This window comes from Akebia trifoliata, unplaced genomic scaffold, assembly GCF_017979445.1.
Source record: "Akebia trifoliata isolate Shusen 1 unplaced genomic scaffold, ASM1797944v1 Contig00314, whole genome shotgun sequence".
Lineage (NCBI taxonomy): Eukaryota > Viridiplantae > Streptophyta > Magnoliopsida > Ranunculales > Lardizabalaceae > Akebia > Akebia trifoliata.
In genome coordinates, this window is record NW_028236961.1 from 11,298 (window position 1) to 20,261 (window position 8,964).

Here is an 8,964-nt window from a genome sequence, read left to right on the forward strand (position 1 = left end):
GGGAAATGTTCAACACCCTGCACTTTACCAAACGTGTTTTGTCCTACATGGTTAGAAGTTTTGGAATGGGCTGATTTTTGGTGAGGATGATCTCTACGATTAGAAGATCATCCTAACCAAAAATCAGCCCATTCCGAAATTTCTAGCCCCATGTTTACAAGTTGAAAAATCGTGGACCGTCCATTTTTTGTAAACCATTTTTTATGTGATTAGAAGTTTTGGAATGGGCTGATTTTTAGTGAGGATGATCTCCTCATCAAAAATCAGCCTATTCCAAAACTTCTGACCCATGTAGGACAAAACACGTTTGGTAAAGCGTAGGGTGGGGAACGGGACCCATATATATATATGGGAGCGGTTCAGCAGCCCCATTATGGTGCCACACATGGTGCCACACATTTTTTGTAAATTACTTTTACAAGCTTTGGAATGAGCTGATTTTTTGTGAGGATGATCTCTATGATGAGGAGATTATCCTCACAAAAAATCAGCCTATTCCAAAACTTCTAACCCCATCAAAAGTGATTTACAAAAATTGGATGGTCCACGATTCTTCAACTTGTAAACTTGGGTTAGAAATTTCAAAATGAGCTGATTTTTGGTGAGGATGATCTCTTCACCGTAGAGATCATCCTTGCGAAATATCAGCCTATTCCAAAACTTGTAACCCCATCAAAAGTAATTTACAAAAAATGTGTGGCACCATAATGGGGCTACTGAATCGCTCCATATATATATATATATATATATATATATGGGTCTCGTTCCCCACCCTAAGCTTTACCCTACACTTTAACAAATGCATTTTGTCCTACATGGGTTAGAAGTTTTGAAATGAGCTGATTTTTGGTGAGGATGATATTTATGGTGAGGAGATCATCCTCACCAAAAATCAGCTCATTCCAAAACTTCTAACCCCATAAAAAATGGTTTACAAAAAATGGACGGTCCACGATTTTTCAACTTGTAAACATGGGGCTAAAAATTTCGGAATAAGCTGATTTTTGGTGAGGATGATCTTATAATCATAGAGATCATCCTCACCAAAAATCAGCCTATTCCAAAACTTTTAACCCATGTAGGACAAAACACGTTTGTTAAAGTGTAGGGTAAAGCTTAGGGTGTCGAACATTTCCCTATATATATATGTATATACCAACACGAAAGACTTCAAGGATCTATAGAGTGAATGTAACACAACACCACCAAGAAATTAAGCTCCAGCCGTGCACCATTCCTATTATGGAGACTTGATCGCATGACTTGTCACAAAGGGAGGTATCCGTTATACCATCACCTATGGTGTATAGTGGATTTTAAGTTGAAAATATATTGTAAAATCTATTTTAATTGTAAAAAATTGAAAAGATATATAAACGTACAATGATAATAATTAGACAGCAAATCAATGTAAAGAAAACATGAGACAAAATTTCATGATTTAGGATAATATAAATTATGCCATGATGAGATTCTTTCACTATTTTTGTGAAAAAAAATTATAATCTATCAATTGGGAGTTTGATCAAATAGTTGATTCGAAGCGATACATGGCTGATAGCTGTGAACTGCTGAGAGTGGATGGTCCAGAGCAAGAGATCAGGATAATGCATAACTAACTAGCTAGATAGATTAAAAAAAGTTATGTTTTGTGAGTGACTGTAATGGTATCATCATTAAGGCCCACTTCAATATTTGTATCCTAAAAAGCTAAAACTGCAATCGCAATGATTGTTATAATAATCTTACTTACCATCATCAAGGCCCACTTCAATATTTGTATCCTAAAAAGCTGAAACTGCAATGGCAATGATTGTTATAATAATCTTACTTTTTTCATCATAAAGATGACCAACCACAATGAAATTCCGATCTTTTAATTTTTCAAAATCAATCAACTCCAACCATCCATTCATCTTTTAATTCTTTATCATATGCTTTCTCATCACCTCTTGCAATTTCATCTCCCAAACATTATTAAAGTTCATGTTTACGTTGTTTACCCCCTAAAAATTTTAGATCTAACCCTCCATGTTTGGGTGAATATTTGAGATATCCCTATATTTTCAAACTGTTGATGTACCATTTGACCGATGTATTCTATAGGACTATAACATAGAAAATGATCGAAATACCCTCATGCACCTTCAATGTCTTACCAGAAACACTTAATTATTTTCCCTCCAACAGCATTTGTATCCATCCTCTTAGATTTTCAAGGTAAAATTTTTTATTTTGTGAATATTGATTCTGTTTCTCTCAGTATTTCTTGTTTCTTTCCTCAAAAGTCCATATTGAACTCTTGATTTGTCTCAAAATCATTTTGTCTCCAACCTTCGGTAGTGGTGATAATAACACCATTTTTTTTCTCGACAATAATTGATTAATTTTTTTAATTTTCACTATTATTCACCTTTTAAATAAGAATAAGTATAAAATATATACACTTTTAATCAATATTGCTACAGAGCTTTGGGCCTTTCTTGTAAGAGATCTTTCATTTACTTCTTCTTTTTTTCTTTTTTATGTTTTGTTGTTAAGCTGGGGATGAAGGGCTCGTCCCTTACAAAGAAGCTTAACTACAGTGAGTATAGTTGCAACACACTTTATAGTTAAGCTTTAGGGGTGGGGTCCTCATAGTCCCTACATACCTACTGATAAGGGGAAAAAAAAAAAAAAAAAAACCTCCTAGATAATTATGCTAAAGAGCATGCCCATCTCAAGGAGTGAAAGCCCAAAAAGCTTCCACACTCTTCAATCTGATTCTATTCATTGATTCTAAGGGCTTTGTATATGTCATCAGGTTTTGTAAGTCATCTCATTACAACATTTTTGATCTACAGCGACGGATTTTTCCGTCGCTACAAGGTAATTTTTCCGCCGGTAAAAGTTATTACGATGATGAGCAACGGAACCAAAGATCCGTCGTTGTTTCCTTCGTCGCTAACTATAGCAGCGAATAATGTATTCCGTTGTTGCAGATAATACCTTAAGCGGCGGATATTAATATCCGCTGCAATAGGTCGAATTTTTAACAAATAGAATATAATACATATAGCGGTGGATATTAAGATCCGCTGCAATAGGTCAATTTAAAAAATATATATATATAACACATATAGCGACGGATATTAAAATCCGCTGCTATACGTTTTTTTTTTTTTTGTTAAAAATTATTATATATCCTTCAAAAACAATATATAAAGACGGAATTTGTATGCACTGCTGTAATTTTTTTCACATATATATATATATATAACATTTAACTTGTGTCCTCCAACCTATACAAATTGAAAACTTTAAAATAAATAATATAAGAGAGCTGCTATTACCACACTAACTTTTATTAATCCCGCACTAATACATAAGTAAATTACCAAAGAACTGCACATGTTTATAGTTTAAACTAACATCTTTATTCAAGACAGTTCATAATTAGGACTATCTATATGTGGATCCAACTAGTTCTGGATAAAAGAATACCTGCAAGAACCTTATCTCATCAAGCCATTGCTGAACGGGCATGACTTTATCATTGTCATCCTTCCACTCATTAGCCACAACTGTTGCAATTAATAAATAGCTGACTATATGATTCAAACCATTAACTTCTCATAAGAATTAGATGCAAATATCCACTCACTCAAACTAAATCATCAATCTAACCACCAGTTGTCATCACATTGGTTCACACACGTCTAGTTTATCTTTATACAAGACTCATTAACTATTGGAATATTCATTGGTAATAAAAGCAGAGTAAATATTAAAAAATCAACTGAACTTTAGTATATTAAAAGTAGCCTTGCCTGTATGATTAACAACCATAACTTCAGTATATCCCTGATAAGATTTCATTAAGTCTAGCTTCCCTATCAAAACAGACACGATGATGCAACCATATTATCTTGAATGACATCATTGTTCAGACTCCATGCATGATGATGCACTAACAGATCTGACTCCATAATTAAATGCGAATATGCCTTCTTACAATTAAACAAGTATGTTCAATGAAGATAATTTATATGCATTTCTAGCAAAGAAGTAAAACAGCAGAAAGTACTTGCCTGTTCGATCTAAAAGAACTTCAATAACAACTCATCGGGAATGGACCAGCCAAAGACACCAAAATTTTCCTTGAGTCTCACCTCATTCGTGCTCTTAAGCAGTACACTGACACATTTGGATTCCCCAATAGAGAGCAACCTGTGCATTGACTTGCCCAATTTCCCTGCAACCATATTAAGAACTGGATGCTTAAGGACATCGCTCTTGAGCCATGTTATTCCTGGAGAACCCAATAGTGAATACCCCTATAAAAGACCATTGAAAGAAATTTTCACAATTAAGGATAAAATAACAAACAAACTTAATAACTCAAAAGTCCTGTTAAAGCTTGTATACACACAGATAGGTACACTCCCTTTGATTTACAGAATGCACGTAGCTGCGTCTGGTGCCATGCAGGGTGGCATTCAACCTGATTGACGGCAAGAGGCATGCGTGCTACTTCTAACAAATGCCCCAACTTCTTTGATGAAAAATTGCTTACACCAATAGCACGAACCTTGCCAGAATCATACAATTCCTCCATTGCTCTCCATGTACTCGGTGTATCATGTAGGGTGAAGTTTTCAAGATTAAAGCCAACAGAACCCTTTTACATGGAAACTGGCCAATGGATCTACGAGATTTTTCACAACCCAGTTGGTTACAATGAAATTCTGTTTATAAGTCAGATGAACGTCCGAATCTGTAGCTGGAAACTCCATGAGCTAACAGTTGCTTCCCTTTCATAATGTTATCTCTTATTAATACCACAACAACAGCAACTCTATTATTCCTCACAATGCCACCTCTTTCTCACAAACAGCAGTAGCTACCATTTCCCTCCCCATTTTTTTTATATGGCTGCTCACGATAACATCGATTATGAGCTATACTAGAAAGCACACAGCTGCTGCCCTACATGCACAGCTGTTGTCCCCACTTCTATTGCCATTTTGCTTGCCACCTTGCAACCATCAACCTGCCATCAATGCATTAAACCAAAGAAATAGTAGTTGCTATCCCCATTCCATTGCCACCTCTAGCTATACTGTTAATTCTTCTTTGCCACTTGCCCCTTGCCACTTGCCACATCACTGTCCCACTTATTTCCCATTCATTATGCCATTACATGCCCACAACAACTTCATTTGCCCATTTACTACTTATAAAACCTCAACATCAAGAAGACATCGAGACGCTGCATAAGTTTCAAGTAAATAATTCTTTCACATTTACTACTTATATCTAGGAATTGAAAATGTCAAGGACCTACCAAGCTGGCTACCATGATCCTTCAGCACCCTTACTTGGATTTTGGAAAGCAGAGAAACCCCAGAAAGTTTTCAAGGCGTAAGGTGGATAGATAGTCTCTCCTTCATTGATCTTTGCTATTGCAATTTTCAATCAGTCTATTAGATTAACCAAGGTGACCTTTACAAGGATTCTAAAAATCAAAATACCAAATTCAGTTCAATTATTCTTAACCAAACAAGGATCTACAAAGATCAATAAACCATTATAAAGATTAGATCCATTACAAAACATGTCATAGAGTGAAAATTTTGTGTGCACATGCCTATGATCAACACTATATACATTCTACTTACAGAAGTGTGTATTTATGAGAATATTTATCCATGAGTCGCAAGGTATGATGCTTGGTAAGATTGAATAGTTCAAATTTAATGGGACCCATGGACCCACCTAAGCGATCTTATTATATAACAAATGGACCCAATAAAAAATAAACACACCCAACTCAATCCCCTTTTCTCTTACACCACACAAATATATGTAGGTTATACAAAAAAATAAAATTATCAGTGCTAATAAATTCTTAGATGACATGTAAAGTTACCATTTATCAGAGAGAGATTATTAGTCATCAAATGAATTAGTTTACTCATCATCATCAAAGCCATAACACGAGTTCATAGTCAAAATAGGGTCTCTGTTGACAGTTGAAAACAACATTTAAATAGATTTCATAGTCAAAATAGGGTCTCTATTGACAGTTTGAAAAATGTATCATCATCATCTCCCCATTTGTTCATAAGTGGCATATAATTCCAGAATTTAAGCAATTATTTCCAGATATCTGGTATAAGGGGATTATATTTCCTTTATTTTCTAATTAAATTGAACTAAACTATTCTAAAGAGTATCTCTCAAACATAAGGAATAGACTGTATAGAGATGTTGGCTTATCAGTTTTGTGGCTGCCCATCTGTCTGACACTTCATGTCAATATCAATGTCACAAACCATGACTAGAACCCACCACCTTGGATTGCAATATTTCAACCAAACTTATAGACATCCAAAACAACAAAGATAGATAGTATTTACATCTCAAAATATATACAGAACCAACATAATCTAGTATCCCTTCTGTAATGCAATGAGCTTCTAGAAGTTGTATATGTAATAATTTCCAATGGCAAATGACTCTTTTCTATACAAATGCAAACTATTTCAGAAAAATGTATGAATCATCAAATGTCTGCTCATATCATACCCAAATTAATCTCACAATGAATTTTAATTGCCATGGTTGGAACTTGGCATACACTCAAAATAGGAATGTCACCCATGACAGATTTTGTGGCAGCAGCATTCATAAAAGACCAGATCGTTGAAGATCCTAAGGATACACACCAAAAAAATCTCAATGACAACCAAATGGGAAAGAAAGACATTATTGGCACCCCAACTTTTACTTATTATACCCAAATTTCTTAAATTATTTAAGGTATTGGCCAATTTTTCAACTGAGCTATATGTATGAGAAGCCTTCTTGAGAGTGCTGTATATGCTGTTTTTTCTTTTTATAACACATTCTTCTTTGTTTTTTTTTTTTTTTTTTGTTTTTTTTTTTTTTCAATCTAAAGTCATAAAATTGAAAGCCCAAAGAACCACATGCAACAGAACAATAACAGAGTACTAAAGGGATATCCACATTATTAATAACAATAGCAGCAATAAAGGAGAAAAGGGGAAGATAATCAACCACACAAGAACTTCAATTGTACACTGCTAGGGCTAGTCCTTGAGCTTCATGGACAGCATAAAATGATAGTTTGCAGTAGAATATTTTGATAAATAGTAACAGGCAGCCTAGATATTTTTTTTTTAAATGTACAGCTAAATCAAGTTCACTGTTTTGTGTGGAACACTTCAAGCATAATAATTGAAGCATATTGTCATGTCTCCTTATGTAGACACCCCAATTTGAACAGGCCACTACTCGAAAAGGCCCAAAAATACAGATTTTCCAAATAAATGGGCCAACGGGCCTTAAGGGCCCAAGTCATTGAAAAGTGACATTTTGACCAAACCGAGGCCCCTAAGACCTCTCAATGGTTTAGGAGGCCACCAAAAGGACTTGGCCTACCTTACACTTTCCCAATATTCACCGCTCCGCTTTCAAAATCAAACACGTCAAATTTTCAATAAAGTTCACCAACGGGCCTAAAAAGCCCAATTTGCCAACACGTGGCATCTCGATCAAACCAATGATTTCAAAAATTTTAAAAAAATAAATAGAATTAAAAAAGGAGACTTGGGACACCTACCACCTCCTATACCTTCCACCGCTCCATCTCCGAATCCAAAAAATCTAAACCCACCTAAGGCCCATAAATCCTTAATTCTTCAAAATCCATTTTTCTCAAACTCAATCCCACATCACCTAAAAAATCTAATACCAATCTACCCCCTCAAAATCCATTCTAAAATAACCCCCAACCAATTCCTAAAATCCAAAACCATTTCTAACCCAAGCCCAAAACACTCCAAAGCCCCTAAGTCCAAATCCATATCCAACCCACAACCCTAACCCATCAACCACTACCCACATCAACCAATCACCATCTTGATAATCAAAGATGACACATGTCATCACCCCATCTCACCTCCCTCATCCAACTACCTACCCCATTAATTTGCTTTAAATCCCATCTACCCACACATCAACCCATCACCTTTTCTCTCAAATCAAGCACATCTACCCACACGCCTAACCTATACCTCCCCTAATCTACCCTCATCATTCCCTACAAAACCCACATCTACAACCTAAACCTACACCATCCTCTCAAGTCAAACACTCAACCTCTCCGATCAACCTATCTCAACCCTTCATTTCCACCCACTTTGAAACATGGCATCATCTCCCTCACCCTCCCAAAATATCATCAATCACCTCTTTAAATCATCCATTATCTTAAATCAAATACCATTTAATCACAACCACCATCTTAAACTTACCTCACCAAACACTCCACCAAAATGGGTTGGGTAGGATCCAAACCATTTGGGTCAAAACTCACTCATTTAACCACACCCACTTCTCTTTCAAACTCATAACCATTCTATCCTTTTTCTTCACTTCACCCCATTATATCCCTAAAATAACTCCTCAACATCTATAAATACCCTCCTCCTCTTCCAAAAATGACTCCCAACTTTCACTACAAAATTTCTCCCCAACTCTCTCTCTACTAACAACTATCACCCCTCTCACTAAGAAAAATCTCATCAATTCCCTCATACTAATCCTCCCTAAGTCTCATAAAAAAAAATCACATACTACACTCATCTCTCTCATCATCTCTTCTCTACTCCTTCAACCAAAAAAGAGTTGTATTTGCTTAAAATACTAAGGACTCAAGAAGACTCAAAGAAGAAGAAAATAAGAAAGAAGATACAAGGTGGGTTCAAGGCAACCCCCCCCCTCTTTCTTCTACACCCTCTCCTCCTCCCTCTTCTATCACCCCTCTCCCCTTCATTTTATTTTTTAGGATGAATGGACCCAAGGCTAAAGGTCTATAAGGGTCATTTCCATCAATGGAATGACCCTATGATCAAGCCGAAAATGAACCCCTATCTAGGGTACAAATGCACCCACGTG

General features: G+C 35.8%; 1 pseudogene; it reads right to left on the reverse strand.

The window, feature by feature from the left end:
• Positions 1–2,897: 2,897 nt before the first annotated feature.
• On the reverse strand, positions 2,898–5,167 carry LOC147381643 (NADPH-dependent aldo-keto reductase, chloroplastic-like; annotated as a pseudogene).
• Between the last annotated feature and the right edge of the window lie 3,797 nt (positions 5,168–8,964).